The sequence below is a fragment of the Clarias gariepinus genome, chromosome 6 (genome assembly GCF_024256425.1).
Source record: "Clarias gariepinus isolate MV-2021 ecotype Netherlands chromosome 6, CGAR_prim_01v2, whole genome shotgun sequence".
Lineage (NCBI taxonomy): Eukaryota > Metazoa > Chordata > Actinopteri > Siluriformes > Clariidae > Clarias > Clarias gariepinus.
Genome location: NC_071105.1, coordinates 23,269,976 through 23,287,235, shown reverse-complemented (window position 1 = coordinate 23,287,235; position 17,260 = coordinate 23,269,976). Strand labels below are relative to the sequence as shown.

Here is a 17,260-nt window from a genome sequence, read left to right as displayed (position 1 = left end):
GGCCCAGTAAACCCATGGGGAGGTCCAAAAGAAGGGTATTAGGGGTGCCCAGAGAATCCTACAGGGAAGAATCAGGTATCTATGTTAACAACTAATGCTGAACAAGAACCCAGGTTACACATTGAGGTAGATGGGAAAAATACACCCATGTTAGTTGATACAAAGGCAGTTTATACCTGCTTAAATTTAAGACATGCCTTACATCTCCCCATGTATGAGAAGTTTGCCAAGACAGTAGGATTCTCGGGACAAAAGCATTTAATTCCCATGACCTCTCCAGTCCGTCTACAAACTAACAATAAAAGTGTGACCATAGTCTCGAGTCAGACACCAGTTAATTTATTAGGCAGAGATGCATTATGTAAATTAGGACTGCAAATATGGTGTTCTCCAAAAGGTGTGTATTTTGACATGAAAGGTATTAAAAAAATCAAATGGTAATGACTGAACCACAAGTAAATGTGTATTGGATAGGGGAGCTAGAGAGGGAGGTAGGTCAAATAATTAATAGGTGGGGAAAATCCATTAAAGCACAGATTCCTGAAGCACAGGTATCCACTGTTGCTTTTCACTGTACAATGATGTATGACCCGACTAAGACTACTGGCATAGAACAAACATGGCAGAAAAAAACACTACAGCACAAGGTATATTATCATAGGTCTGCAAGGAGTAGCTATCAGTGTAGATGAGTGTGATTTTGTAAAGATGTGGTTTAATGTAACTGATTCTGTTCCTCAGGTAACATTATTTGTAAGACAAAATGGCAGATCAAAGGACTTAGGATCAATGATGAAGAAAGCTAAAGAAGTCCAGTGGGAGTCAACTGTAAACCCGTTGATTTTTCATTCTGCAGATAAAAACTATATCAAGATCTTGTGTGTTAATAACTTGATTGGTATTCCGCAGGAAGTTTTAGTAAGCCACAAGTCACAAACACAAATAGCAGTAGTTGAGACTGTTGAAGATGAATTGTTTAGGGAAATGGAGAGTCAGATCCCACCTGAATTTTGGTCTCGCCATGATACAGATGTGGGCCTAATTAAATCACACAGCCTAATTCAAGTACAACTTAAACCAGATGTAAACCTGCCCAGAATAAGACAATATCCTTTAACTGAGGCAAAAGCTGACATAAAAAACACCATTGAAGGCCTGGTAAAAGCATCGGTATTAGGAGAAACAACCAGTTGCTGTAATACTCCAATTTTTCTGGTTATCAAGCCAGTAGATATTTGTTTGCATTTACATATGCTGTTAAACATTATACTGTATGTACAAAAAATACCACAAAGGTTCAAACACTCACTGCATATATTTAATCATGTTTTAAAAGCTGATTTAGCAGATTTAATGATAGAAGGTAACCTTCTCCAGTTTATGGATGATTGTTTAATACATTAGTCATCATTAGAAGCATGCCCTAGAGATTCCATTCAAGATACTCAATAAGCTAGCGTAAGGAGGTCATAAAGTGTCTAAAGTTAAACTGCAATATTGCAAGCCTCAAGGTGAATATTTAGGGTGGTTGATTTCACAGGGTACAATAGCCATAGCACCTACCCAATCAGAAGGCATAAGTAAAAGCACCGTTGCCACAAACAATTAACCAGTTGATGACCGTTCTAGGCTTAACAGGCTTCAGTGCTAACTGGATTGAGAATTATGCAGTAAAAACATTATGAGAGGAGAAGGACTGCAAAATCTAAGTGCTCCAGTAAAATGGAACATGGATGCACTGTTAGCATTTGAATCAATCAAAAAAGAAATGCAGACAGCACCTACTTTAGGTATACCTGATTATACCAAAATGTTCTATCTGTATGTGGCTAACCGAGCTGATGGATATGCCTCAGCTGTGTTGATGCAGGAATCCTGCAGTGGAAGGAAAAGACAGCCCCTAGCTTACTACAGCACTAAGCTAGGTAATGTAGAGCAAAGGTACCCACCATGCTACCAGCAGGGACTTTCAGCAGTACAATATGCATATGGTAAAGCATCTACATTGACTATGGGTTACCCAGTAACCATTTATACACATCATAAAGGTGTAGAATTAATAGAAAAAGGGAAATTTGTTCCAAGTCAAGATTGCATTCTAGCATATTCTTCACTACTCACAGATCCCGACATTACTATAAAGAGGTGTGACACAATTAACCCAGGATGGGGAGTATGAAAGGACGGAGAAGACTTCAAACCTATCTTATCTCAGCACAGTTTACAACCGTGTTATGCTCAGTTACAGCCTATTCGCATGGTGTATGCCATCTGTTTGGATCAGTATGGAAACAAAGAGCGTTCAAAAGGAGCAACGGAACTCCCATTCAGCATGCTGAGCAAATAAGTAAACTAATGTCTGCTATGATGCTACCAAGACGGTTGGCTATCATTAAATGTCAGGCCCATAAAAAGGGAAATGACTGTCACTAAGGGTAATAACATAACAGACTTAAAAGCAAATCTAACATCAAAGTGTCAAATGGCAGTGCAGGTGCCAATAGTCCTTATAGAACCACAGCCTCAGTTGGAGGATATTATTCGGGTTTAACATCAAGCAGGTCCATACGAGCACTTGATGTAGCTCTAGAGGGGAGTTCAGAAGGATGCACTAGGTATTTGGCGTTCACATGAAGGTCTGATCATAGCACCCACAGCACTGTTAAACATTCTAATTTCAGATGCCCATGGATTTGACCATTGTGCTAGAGAAGAGGTAGTGAGAAAAATCAAGCAACAAGGGTGTTGGTCTCCATATCTGCATGCTAGGGTTGATGAGTTTCTAGCTTCATGTGAAATATGTGCTAAGCACAATGTCAAAAAAGGAACAGCGACACCTATTTGCCATATACCGGTACCGAAAGACCTTTTAAGCACTTGGTTATGGATTATATGGAAATGATAAAGTATGCTCGAGGCAAAAGATACATGATTGTAATACTTGACAGATTTAGTAGAGGGGTAGAAGCAATGCCATCTGCAGATGAAAGGAGCAGGGACAGTTATTCAATTCCGCACAAAGGATGAAAGGAGCAGTTACAGTTATTCAATTCCGCACAAGGGAGGTGATACCTAGGGTTGGAATTCCGTCAGAAATCAGTTCTGATAATGGATCCGCGTTTATTCAAAAACCTGTAAAGCAGGTACTACAATAGTTGAGAATAAAGCAAAGATTTAAATGTGTCTATCACCCGAAGTCCCAGGGTATGGTAGAAAAAATAAACAGCACTCTCAAAGCCAAGCTTAACAAAATTTGTGCTAGTACAAACCTTAACTGGGTTGAGGTCTTGCACTAATGAGCTATCGCATGCAAATTAACAGAAGTACACACTTAACCCCGCATGAAATGCTTACAGGTCGACCCATGCCTGTGCCATTCTGCAGAGGCCAGATAAAGGCCCACCTCTAAAACAATTGCAATTGGAACTCAGATTATATATGATAAAACTAACTGTCATACATAAAGCAATCTATGTGCAGGAAAAGAGCAAAGAGACGGAGGAAGAAAAAAGACTCTTTTCTAGGAGACCAGGTCTATCTGTGATTGAGGAAGTGGCACAAGGCCAGGAGGGAGGGGCCCTATGAATTTCTGGCAGCCACTCCAACAGCGATTCAAGTGAAAGGCAAAATCACGTGGTATCACTTGAACCATAACACGAGAGTCCCCAAAACATAAGTACTGGAAAAGAAGGAAAAAGAGAGGAGAACCTAACAGCAAATAGTAGCAAAGTGCAAAGGAATTAAATCGTAACTGGAGAAATAACCAACTATTGGCACCAGTTAGATACCAAATTGCGCAGCGTTAAACACTCCGCTGCTCCAAATTAAGTACGAGACTTCTGATACAGACGAGACTGACTGACTGACTTTAACCAGTATTCCCCCTGACACACCTGACATGCCAAACAGTTGTACAGATTATATGTGACAATGTTTTATGTACTCTATGTGGTATGAATGCATTTCTGTTTAAACAAACCTATATTGCTTTACAGATAAAAGCAGCAGCAGCGACAATTAATTTCCTCAACAGGAAAAATGCATGAGGAAGCAAGCCATAAACAACTTATAACAATGTGTAATGCCACTAAACAATGTTCTCTTTACTTCGAGAATACAGAAATTTAATTGGAGCAGCTAATGGTTGACTTTACTGTGTCTAATGAAAGTTATGAATGTTATTTATATCTAACCCAAGGTTTTTTTTAATTAACAGCATTTTCTAGAAACAACAGACAAAGATGAATTTTTGGACACAGTTATCAACGATATCCCTAACTCACCCATATGTAACTTTAATCTAAGACTTTACTGGTTCATATGTTGATGCTTCATCCATGGCAAAGGATGGAAGACACGAGCCTATAATGAAGTGCTAGTAATCTCTCTTGTGGGCTCCAGCTGACTCTCTATGATGCGCTAAGCACCTGGGTTGAAGAATTATATATTGGCTGTTAAAAAGCATATCGACTTTTAAAATTGTACTGTGTTATGCATGTTTCATTTTAGATTGTATATATTATCCAACGAGTATAATCCTAGAAAAACACTGAATTAATTACATATTCATGTTATGTTATTGTATTATGGGAATATTATTAATGTGGGACTTATTACCCCCAGAATGGGGATATATGGGAGTAAATTCTATTTGGTTTTATATAATTTTACTTACTTTTAAGGAACAAAAGGTACACATTAAAATATAATAGTCATTTTCTGTAGTTCCTAGGCAAGAAGTGCTTGCCTAGGAATTTAAGCTATACATGGGATGGGGAATCTTACGTGCTTGACCATATGAGGCCTCCTGGAATGTGCTTGTCCAGGAAGGTGAGATATACATAGAACGAGGGAAACCCAGCTGTTGTGGGACATCACTGTATTCTGAATAAGCTCCATTGTATAAAGTATTTAAAGGAAGAGCAGTCAGAGTTTAGTGGTGATTTCTGCAGTCCCCCCCTGGCCGTTATTGCATGATAAATAAAGGTCGTTATCTTCTGAAACCAAAGCCTGAGTCTTGTACACTCCTAGGAGAGTGTCGTCTCCATCCTGAAACGGTGAGACTTGGATGGGAACACTTCGGTACAGCAAAGATTGATCTGTTTGCAACAGCAGAGACAACTCATTGCACCCAATGGTACTACCTGAGCAACCTGGGAGATCCCTTGGGGATAGATGCACTATCTCAAGAATGGCCAGGAAAGTTGTTATATGCTTCCCCCCTCTACCTCTGATTTCCCTGGTTCTAAGGAGAATTGCGATAAGTCATTACAAAGTCTTGCTTGTGGCCCCAAGATGGCCGAAGAAACTCTGGTTCCCAGCACTTCTACGCTTGGTTCAAGGTCACCCTTGGCAGCTACCGAAAAGAGCCGATCTCCTGCGGAAATTCTACAATTGTGGGTGTGGCCTCTACTCAGCCCCGCTCTAACCTGGGTTTAGATGAGGCTGTAAGGAGAACAATAAATAGCTCTAAGGCACCCTCTACTTGAAGTAACTATTCAAGCAAATGGCGAATATTCTTCACATGGTGCCGAGATCAGCAGCTAGATGCTACCAATTGTGGCACTAACTTTGTTCTTTGGTTTCTCCAGCCGTTATTGAAATCTGGGAAATCGGTTAAAACTATAAAAGTATACATCTCAGCCATCTCACATTTTCATGCATCAGAACAGTAAGTGTTGGTAAACACCTCTTAGTGTCTCAGTTCCTTAAGGGTGCACACCGCTTATGCCCAGGGAAGATTATAAGGTCACCCGCTTGGGATCTTACTACTGTCCTGTGTTCACTAGTTAAAACACCGTTTGAACCTTTGGATCAGGCCAGCCTGAAGTTCCTGACATGGAAAACAGTTTACAAAATTTTATAGGATTAACGTTGCGAATCCTAATTCTTTGGGGTCTGCCATTTTAATCTACAGTTAAGTTACCAGGGAAAAGGGGTACTACATGTCCCTTGTGATTTTGTTGATACTACTCATCCAGAATGAGACTGTGGTGACGATCTGAGTGAGGTCGAAATGGATCGTAGATTATGTCCATAACTATGGATCTATGAGACTGAATGATGACCGTCACCATGTCTTGCATTCCAGGCAAGAGGAAGTATTTGGTCTAACCATATGTTTATATAACAGCCGACTCCTAAGGTCAGTCACCTGACGTTGTTGGTATTAGGTCTCAAGGATAGTCGGAAGAATGCCGTTATTCAGAATAAAACCGTAATTACGGTCATCGTCAGGTCTCATAGATCCATTTTTATGGACATAACTTACGATATATATCACTTCAGACATTTTTGGGATAGGGAGGCAATTGTGTAGGAATGATAGACACACCTTATTTTGTGTTTTTTATGTAATGGCTTCATTGTGTACAGGTGTGCCTTATATTGGGGGCTAATCCCAAAAGACAACCTTTTTCAATGTGGCATCAATTTTAACATTCTGTGGGTATAAAAAGCTGGTATTGTCAGTAGGTCATTCCAAGTTTATCATTCAAACAGCCAACACACAACGTCACTTAATGGACGAGCAGCGCCACCTGGCCATGGCGTGCCTTCGGGTTTGTGGCAGGCAGTCAGATGTTGCTTGTGAACTTGGTGTGTCCCATTAGCAGACTTGCATCAAGACACAGAACTACTGGCAGAGTTTATGACAGACCCAGGAGTGGAGCCCCACGAGTGACAGACTGCAATGATGTCCAGTACCTAAGGACCTATGCAGTCAGGCACCATTATGCAACTGACTGGCACACAGCTGCAGTCCCGTTTATAAGATGCGAGGGGTACTAGGGATTCCAGACAAACCATTCACAACCGACTTTGGCTTAAATGCCAGACAACCATTGCAGGTGACTCCACTGACACTGTACGTGCATGTTATTCACAAGTTCTGACGCGTATCTTTCTTGTTACACAGAGTTACTCACGACTCCAGACGTCCATTGATTTCTTTGTCTCTTGTTTTATTTTTAACATCAAAGTACAACGGTTGGTACAGTTTCTTGCATAAGTCCACTGTAGTCACGACAAGTTGTTTGCTGTGTCCTGTAGCTTCAGTAGATTACAGTTACAACAACTCATTTCACTGTATCTTTTAGCTTACAGTATCACAGTCAAAAGCTTGTGTTCTCCACACTTTTCTGCATCCTTCCGTGTCTTAACAACAATTGAACAACCAACGTGCGTGATAGACATGCAGCTACACAACTGTGGGATGATGTCACAGAACTTATGAAATGATGTCACAATACAACTTACGAGTATAATACTAAATGCTTAAACTAATTAACCTAATGGACTTAATGTATAATGCTTAACTAACAGCCTTAATGCTTAATGCTTAACCAGTAAATTGAAATAAAATAAACACAACAACAAATCACAAGAATTAAATATGGCCCTTACAGACACCAAGACCAAGTGACCGTTTGCAGTGGGCACAAGACCATGTGACCTGGACAATGCAGCAGTGGTCTAACATCCTGTTCACTGATGAGTGTCAGATCACCTTGCACAAAAATGATTGTCATCAGCCATGCTAAAGAAGGCGAGGTAAGCGATACGCTAAGGTCAACATGGTCTCCAAAGTTTGCTTTGGTGGAGGAGGTGCAACAGTCTGGGCAGGCTTCACCAGTCAGCGTAAAAAATATTTGGTTATTGTACATGGCTGAGTCACTGCACGTTAATACAGAGACATCATAGAACCCATCATCATCCCCCAATTCCGCCACCACACCCCCAACATTCTTTTCATGAATGATAATGCTCCACCACATTTTGGCAGAATTGTCACAGCTCGACTTCAGGAAGTTGGAGTGCCTCATATGGTATGACCATCAATGTCCCCTTTCCTGAACCCCATAGAGCACAACTGGGACCATTTGAAGCAGAGACTGGACCCCACCCCCACGTGACCTGGAAGAACTGTGTGTAGCACTTGGAAGAGTGGAACGCATTGCCTCAGAACAACATCATAAGGCTAGTGAGGAGCGTGAGACGTCGCTGTCAAGCCATCATTGCGGCAAATGATGAAAACTCCCGCTTCTGACATTGTCAACTTTTGTTATTTGGGGCTATCCCTGTTATTGCTTAAATTTTTTAGGTAATAAATATTAACCTAATGACAATGGTGTTTCTGCTCATACATTATTAGTAATATCAAAGGGAACTTTTACTTATTTCATTCTAATCAAAGCAAATAGGGAAAGCATTTATGTAAATAACAATATCCCTAACTTATTGTAAGTAGTGTGTGGTTGATCAGTATATACTATTTTTATTTTTATACAACACCTGGAATACTTTCAGCTCCATATCATGCATTCTAATGGCACAAATTTAAACTGTGTACAGTATGTGTGAGTAATGAGCATTGGGGTTGATATTCATCTTTAATTCCCTAAGGGCTGTACCAGTGGGTTCAGTCTATCACTGACAGCTTAGCCAGAAAAAGCTGAGTCTATTCCTCAGTCAGGAAAAAATAAATACATTTTGCAAGATTCATTGTTCAAGATATATGCCTGAGCTTACAGTAAATTCTTTCGCCTGTACATCAACATTATTAACTCTCATGTGGCCGTTTAGGTTTGTTGGTTTGCATGTTCCCCCTGTGCTTGATTCAGGCACATTAGATTAGGCTAACTGGTGTTTTTTAAGTAAATCACCCATATTGTGTAAATGAGTGTATGAGCGGGTGCCCAGTGATTTTATCAGAATTGCCTTATGCCCTTAGTCTCCTGGAACAGGCTCCAGGCACCCATGAGTCTTTATACAGGAAATGACAATGAGTGAATGAGTTATGAGACTAAAACAATGTCTCATATTAAAGACACCAGATAGGTCATGGCAATTTCCCTTTTTTTTATTTATCTTATCTTACTTTATCTTACATATCCATCATATCAAAAACTAAAGGTCCTGAGCATCTGCAGACATTCTGAAAAGGATCCCGTTATCCCAACTACACATTCCAGAAAAAAAATTATATAATTTTTGGTGTCATGTAGGGTGTGTGTGTGTGTGTGCGTGTGTGTGCGCGCGCAAGTGAGTGTGAGTGTGTGCGAAAGAGAGAGAGAGAGAAAGAGAATGCCTATGCAGGTTATAAGGAATTAATAATTAAGCCTACTAACTATTGCTCACAATAACATTAATGGATACACTAAGTGTACTTAATCAAGTTTATGCAATCGGTGCAACTTCATTGCTGCACAAAGTATGTTGACATTGTGTGCATATTTGTATGGCTATGTAATCATTACGCTACAGTATTTTAAAATGTAATGCATGCATGCTTATTAATAAAATGTTAATTCCAGATTACTTTTTAAATTCCTGCCAAAAATATTACTTTTTAAATTCCTGCCATTTTCTCTTCTGCATATCCTAGTGATGGTCCTCACAGCACACTTTTGGAAACCATGGGCATAGGGCTATGCAAACTCGGCTACAGTTGTATACACCAATCAGCCACAACACTAATGTAAGGGTCCGCCACTAGAGGTCACTGTTTTTATTTTGTAGTTTTTGTTGGCCGACTCAGTTTCCCAGCAGGCACCTCGGTCAGGTGATGCGAGTGCACACCTGAACCGAGGTAGCCATCAATCAATCTATAAATAGCTGTTTAGACTGGGAAACTGGGTCGAGCATTTTTGGTATCACCACTGTCACTTGTGTGGGCATTTTGTTTTAGTTCTTTGTTTAGTTTATTTTGATTTTAGTTGTGTTGACTTGGGCTCTCTTATTGGCAATGTTTCTGTGTATGTTTTGTGTGTCTGTGTTAGTGGAGCTGATTCAGTCCTGTCTTAAATGTATTTTAAGTGTGTGTTAAGCTATTAGGTAAGGGTAGCTTAGTGCATGTTGGGGCTAAAGACATGCTTAGCTAGGTGTATGTGTAGCTAACTGCCATGGTTAAGCACAGCTTAACCATGTTTAGCTAAAAGCCATGCCTAGCTGATTGCCATGTCTTTAGCCCTCGTCCCGTCTCTCCTCTTTGGTGTCTCCCTCTAGTGTCTCCCTCTAGTGTCCAGTCTCAGCTCCACGCATAGTCTGTGTGTCCTGTTATGTTTGTCCTCCTCCTGCCTGTGTCTCGCCACAGGGTGTGTTTGTTCCCTAGTCTGTGTCTTGCCAGAGAGCCCCTGTTAGCACAGAGTTAAGTATTGTTTGAGTTTGTTTGTTCCTTTGTTTGTGTCTTTATTTATACTTTTGTGTTTAACTATTATTAAAAGACTTTTTTTTTTTTTTTTTTTTTTGATTACATAACCCCTCTGCCTCTATGCCTGCTCCTTCCGCCCACGGCGTTCAACACCTGCCACAACACCCCGTTCGTGACAACTAACACCACTGTAAATAACAAGGTGAACTGAGTAACACTGATCAATTATATAGCACTAAACTGGTGACAGGGTCATGGGCACCCAAACTCATCTATGCATGTTGGGCCAAAGGCTAGGCCATTCTATCCAATCCCAAAGAAGTGTTAATAAGAGAAAAGTATCATAACACCCACCACCTGCTCCAAAGAGCTTAGCAAGCAATGAGTTTTATTGGTATTGTGTTATTGTGCAGCTTACTGTTCTCTGTGCACAAGTACATAGCCCAAGGATACCTAAACAAAATGAGGCTTTTTGATGGCAACAAATCTATTGTTTGTAGATGTACAATAGCCTGCCTGTTCCTTTTCAAAGGCTACACTCGATGCTGCGTAAAAACGCTATGGGAACATCTTTTCATGGTGCCGGTTGTGAAGCATGTATGTATCGAACACGCCAAATTTTGGCTTATATAACCTCGGTCAGGTGACGTCGTCTGATGAGATGCACCTGCAGGTTATAAATAGAAGTAAACATTCCTCAGATCTTTTGTCTTCATTACTGCATTGTGCGCGTGTGTCACAAACAAATCAAAGCAAATTAAAAAGCAAAGAAAAGTGTTTAACTCACCGATATAATGGCGGAGTTTAAAGTGAGATGCGTCCCTCCGTGCAAGAATTTCCTCTCGGAGGGCGATCTCCACACTTTTTGCTTCGAATGTTTAGGTGAAAGTCACGCTCTCCAAGGGCTTCAAGGAGACTGAACACTGTGATCTTCTTCCCATGAAGGTGCTTCACGCGCGCCTCGCAATCTGTAGAGAGCCACAAGCCGCGCTGCATTCCTGGTGATCACAAGCCGATCTGGCCGAGGCACGCGAGACGGAGTCTCCCCTCCTTTCCCTCGCCCTCTCTTCCAAAAGGGAAGTCTCTCCTTTCACTTTACAAGCGCACTCCAGTGTTTCCCGTGTGTAGAAGAGATTAACTCTCTTGCTTTTGTAGAAATGGAGGTAGCTACCTCAGAAAGCTCCTCTAAGGAAGATAGAGAATATGAGGAGCTGCTTAAAGTCATAACGTGTGTAGTCGAGCGGCTGCGCATTGATTGGCCACAGGAGCAAGCCTTACCCAAACGTTCAAAATGAGACAAAAGATTCCTGTCGGGTGGCCAGGAGATGGAGCCACAACGCTGCTCTCTCCCCTTTTTTTGACGACCTCCACAACAAATTAACTTGTTCATGGAGCAAGTCTTATTCATCCCGTATTTTTGTTCCATCGACTTCGTTTCATGCGAATATCGTTGATGTGGCACGTGGTTACATGGTGATGCCCCAGATAGAAGAGACGCTCGCGGGCTATCTCTATCCTGGGACATCATCCTCACTAAAGAAGCCAACACTTCCCTCCAAGTCGTGTAGAACTTCTACCCTGGTAGGAAAGGCGTTTTAAGCAGCAGGTCAAGCCGGCGCTTCTTTGCACACCATGGCAGTCTTGCAGGCGTACCAGGCCGACCTGCTAAAAGATTTGACTAACTTGTCCCTTCGTGCAACCAAGCACCACGTTGCTATAGGCCGTTCCATGGCTTCCCTGGTGTCCGCAGAGAGGCACCTGTGGTTGAATTTGACAGGCATCAAGAATAAGGATCGAACATTCCTCCTTGCTTGATGCCCCTGTCTCACCTTCTGGCCCATTTGGCTGTAAATTCCGTCGCCACCAGGTTTCGGGAGGCTAGGCTGTATGAAGAGGCTAGGCTGCTCAAGAGTCGAGACTGTCAGCCACCCAGTCTCGATCAGATCTAATTCTCACCAGACGGGGGGCGCAAAAAGAAAGTGTCAGCAGCCGGACACCCCTTCGTAAAGACTGGAGTACGGCTCGCCGTCCCTCACAAGCCGCCTCAAAGAGGTCAGATCGCCACACTGTCTTCTTTTCGAAGAAGTCGTCCTGAAGCTTATGCGCCCAGGACCGTGGGGGTGGACCCCCCAGGGAGGGGTGTGTAACATTCTTTTCTATAAGAAGGTGCTCTCCCTGGCACCCCCAACAGTACGTTAGTCCTTCGGTCATATCCTGCTGTACTCCAGGATGCTGAACCACTAACAGATCACCCCCCAAGCCGAAGTGCTAAAACTTGTGCCCCTTTCGGAGAAACTAGCAGCGTTGAAGCTACTGCCAGGCATATCTCCCTGCGTGTTAAAGACTGTAGAAAAAGGATTCAGTTTGCACATCACCCTCCGAGTTTCAACGGCGTGGTCACCACTTCCGTGATATCGGAAAGGGCGCATCTGTTGACTCTCAAACTGCAGGCGTTGTTGGAGAAAGGGGCCATAGAACAGGTTCCCCTCCAGACATAGAGTCAGGCTACTATAGTCGTTATATCTTGATCTCCAAGAAAAATGGGGGGCTGCGTCCAATCATAGATCTTCGCGGGCTAAATCGCTATCTCAAAAAGTACAGATTCAAAATGTTGACTGTCAAAAGCATTGTCTTACAAATCCAACCAAGGTATTGGTTTGTGAAAATAGATCTGATGGATGCATATTTTTACAATTTTTACAATTTTTACAAATTTTGCCACAACACAGGAAGTTTCTGAGGTTCACTTTCGGGGGTAAAGCTTACCAATATCGGGTCCTTCCATTTGGTCTAGCTCTATCACCCCTCACATACACAAAGTGCATGGATGCAGTCCTGGCTCCCTTCCGACTCCAGGGCATCCGTATTTTAAATTACACAGACGACTGGCTCATCCTGGCCCAGTATCAGGAGCTAGCACTTCGACATCGAGATGTCGTCCTAGCTCCTCTCCATTCTTTAGGATTGAGACTCAATGCTGTGAAAAGCGTTTTCTTTCCGGCTCAGAGGACAACATACTTGGGTGTCACATGGGACCCGATCGTTATGCGGGCACAGCTGTCTCCTGCACGTATCAAATCCATTCTCAATGCCCTGAAGGAAATTAGGCCTTATGGCAGCTGCATCCACGGTGATACCTTTGGGCCTTCTTCACATGAGAGCTTTTCAGTTGTGGCTGAGAGCCAGGGGATTTTATGCAAGGGCCAATCCCCGAAGGCAAATAAGGGTTAAGGGCAGAGGACTTCATACCCTTTCTATGTGGTTCAGACCCCGGTTCCTGACTTTGGTCATCTTTTGGGATCTTCTGTGGTCATCATTTGGGATCTTCTGTCTCAGGCGCAAGGGGACAATGTTTCATCCCCTGCCCGAGCTTTGGAACCTTCACGTTTGGCCCCTGAATGGGACCAACTAAGTTAAGATGGTCTTTCAGCCAGCGTAATTGACACTATTTTAAATGCTAGGGCTTCCTCCACTAGAAAAGCCTATGCCCTTAAATGGAATGTATTTGAAAGTTGGTGCATGACGAAGCAGGTAGACCAGTCCACTATCGTGCTCGAAGGTCTAATAGACACCCCTTTCGAACCACTAGAGTTAGCGCCTGTCAGGTTTCTGACCCTCAAGATGGTTTTTCTAATGGCCATTACCTCTCTGAAGAGGATTAGAGATCTGCACGCCTTGTCAGTCTCTCCATCCTGCCTAGACTCTGCCCCTGGGCTTGTCAGGGCCATTTTGCATCCTCACCAGAACTATCTTCTGAAAGTTCCATTCTTAACCATGCACCCTATTGTTCTTGAAGCCTCCTTTTACAGCTCCGGAGCAATCAATCAATCAATCAATCAATCAATCAAATTAATCTGCTGACCAAAGTGCTGTACAAGTATAGAACAATAAGTCTGCAGGTACTCTATAGGGTATCTACCTAATATTCATCACTTACTATTACAAACCACAAGACAGAAATCTATAGGATAAAATAAAAAATAATAATAATAATAGTTTAATAATATATTATAATAAGTCAAATGGAATAAAATGCACATGAAAACAGTGTTTTAAGCATGGTTTTAAAATGATTAAGATTCTGGGCGGCTCTCAAGTGCAAAGGGAGGCTGTTCCACAGGTCTGGGGGCTACTACCGAAAAGGCTCCGCCACCTCTGGTTTTGAGCTTTGTTCTGGGGATGTGCAGTAGATGATCAGAGGATCGCAAGTCTCTGGAAGGGGAGTACGGAACAAGTAGCTCCGACAAATAAGCAGGTGCCAAATTATTTAAGCTTTTAAAACAAGAAGTAATATTTAAAACTGGATCCTGAAATGTACAGGAAGCCAGTGAAGGGAAGCCAGTAATGGTGTAATATGATCACGTTTTCTCTTCCCAGTGAAAAGGTGAGCTGCTGCATTTTGAATGGCTTGTAGCCGTTGAAGTTGTGACTGACTGAGACCTATATATAATGAGTTACAGTAGTCAAGGCGTGACGTGATGAAAGCATGAGTTACTGTCTCAAACTGTTGAGGGGGGATATAGTGCTTAACTTTGCTAAGAAGTCGAAGTCGGAAAAAGCTTGACCTTACAGCTGAGCTGATCTGTTCATTCAACTTAAAGGAAGAGTCAAAACTTATCCGCCTGCCAAAAATCTTGGGGTAAGAAAAATATTCCAGCGATCCAATAACACTTAACCACTGAGGAGATGAAACTTTCCAAAAACAATAATTTCTGTTTTATTTTTGTTCTGAGTGAGTAAGTTTATCTCCATTCATGCTTAAACATCTTTGAGACAGTTCAACAAGGTCTGAATAGATGGATGACCTATTTGTTGGGATAGGCGATTTTATGCTTCCTGAAAATGGACCTCAATGGAAGCATATACAGTAAGAAGAGAATTGGACCTAAGATGGAGCCTTGGGGTACCCCACAGCCAAGAGAAAACACTGTGGATGAATACTTCCCTAGATGGACTGAGAAACTCCTGTCTGACAGATATGATTGGAACCATTTAAGAACAGAACCTTAAATTTTAACGCATGTCTCGAGACGTGATAAAAGGATGTTATGATCTACTGTGTCAAAAGCTGCAGTCAGGTCCAATAAAACCAGAATGGCAGAATCACCAGAGTCAGCAGCTAAAGCAAATCATTAAACACTCTTATGAGAGCAGTTTTAGTGCTATATTGTGCCTTATAACCAGACTAAAATTTTTCAGAGATCCCATTAAAATCAAGGTGTGCCTATAACTGATTATAAACAACCTTTTCTAGAACTTTTGATAAAAAGGGGAGCTTAGAAATGGGCCTGAAGTTGGAAAGATCAGAGTGATCCAGATTGCTCTTTTCGATCAGCAGTTGTGCTACAGCATGTTTAAAGGCAGCTGGAACACAACTGGACATCAAAGATGAATTAATTACGTCCACAACATATGGTCCGATGGAATTAGATACATCCTTGCAAAGGCGTGGTGGAATGATGTCAGAGGGACTAAAAGATGGCTGCAGATGCTTAATTGTTTTATTTAGGGTAGTGACAGAAACTGGTTTAAACTGATAAAAAACAGCTTGTCAAGTAGAAGGTGGAGGGGTCTAAAACAGAGGTAAATGGTAAACATCTGGTATTTGCAATTTTATCTTTAAAAAAGTAAAGAAATTGTTTACAAAGTTCAGGTAAAGGTTTAATAACTGCAGAATCAAAAGGATTCATTAAGCTATTCAGAGTATTAAAAAGAACATGCGGTTTTTGACTAGTGTTTGATACCACCTCTGAGACATAGTGTGATTTTGCTGCTCTCTGATACTCCTGAAGGATGTTTTTTTGAAGATGTCCAGTGAGACCTGAAGATTGTCCTTTTTCCACTTTCTCTCAGCTCGCCTGCACGAGCGTCTAAGAGCGCGTGTGGTCTCATTCAGCCACGGTTCAGTCACTGGTTTAGAGCGTTTAATCCTCATAGGAGCTACTGAGTCCAGAATATTAGAACATGTGGAGTTGAACAGTTCAAGCAGTTCATCTGTGTTGAGATTACTACAATCTGCACTGGTAAAGTGCACAGAGTCGTTAAAAGCAAGAGAGAAACGAGCAGCAGTTAAAGAGTTAATGGTGCGCACACGTAGAGCCGGAGCGCGAGGTTTAACGCGGATGGATGGCAACGTGACAATGAATAAAACCGCAAAATAGTCCGATATACCCGTGTTGTATATCTCAATGTCGGACAGATCTAAGCCATATGACAATACAAGATCTAATGTGTGCCCCTTTACATGTGTTGGGGTATTCACCGATTTAGTTAAGTTAAAAGAATCTACAAGACTGAGAAACTCATTGACTAAAGGTTTAGATTCGCAGCACACATGAATGTTAAAATCACCAAGAATAAGAAATCTGTCATAATTCAATGCTATATCCGTTAAAAAGTCAGTAAAGTCTTTAATAAAATCCTTGAGCAGGAGAGACTTCACCTACTGTGTGCAGTACGTGCTATTCAGATTTTTACGTCCACCGCAACGGCCAGTGGCGTAAGTCAGAGCAGCTCTTTATATGCTATGGGGGCCGCAACCGGGGGGCGGCCGCTACTACACAGACTCTGTCACACTGGGTGAGAGATGCTATTGCCCTCTCCTATGAGGCGCATGGGCTCACTTCGCCTCTAGGAATTAGGGCTCATTTAACCAGGGGGATTGCCTCATCTATTGCTCTGGCGAGGGGTATTCCCCTGCAGCAAGTGTGCGACGCGGCAGGTTGGTCCTCTCCGCACACATTTGTTAGATTTTATATCCAGGATATTCATGCTACTCTGGGCTCACGGGTTGTTGAGTCAGCTTCCCAGAGATAGTTCTGAGACCTTCTTGGCCTTCTTGCGCACACACTACACAACTCAGGGGTCCGGACACACACTACACAACTCAGGGGTCCACAGTGCGGTGGCGTTGGTATTCTCGTTACCATAGCGTTTTCACGCAGCATCGAGTGTAGCCTTTAAAAGGGACCGTCTCGGGTTACTTTGCTGTAACCCTGTTCCCTGAAAAGGCAGGAACGAGATGCTGTGCTCCAATGCCGCACTGCCCGTGTGACCGGACGTCTTTTTAGACAAAATTGATCTGAGGAATATTTCCGGTTTACTCCTATT

At 42.2% G+C, this 17,260-nt stretch overlaps 1 protein-coding gene across 1 annotated transcript in view; it reads right to left on the bottom strand.

The window, feature by feature from the left end:
* LOC128526487 (cadherin-22) overlaps positions 1-17,260 on the bottom strand; it is a 366,248-nt gene that overhangs the window by 132,586 nt on the left and 216,402 nt on the right. The window lies entirely within an intron of this gene.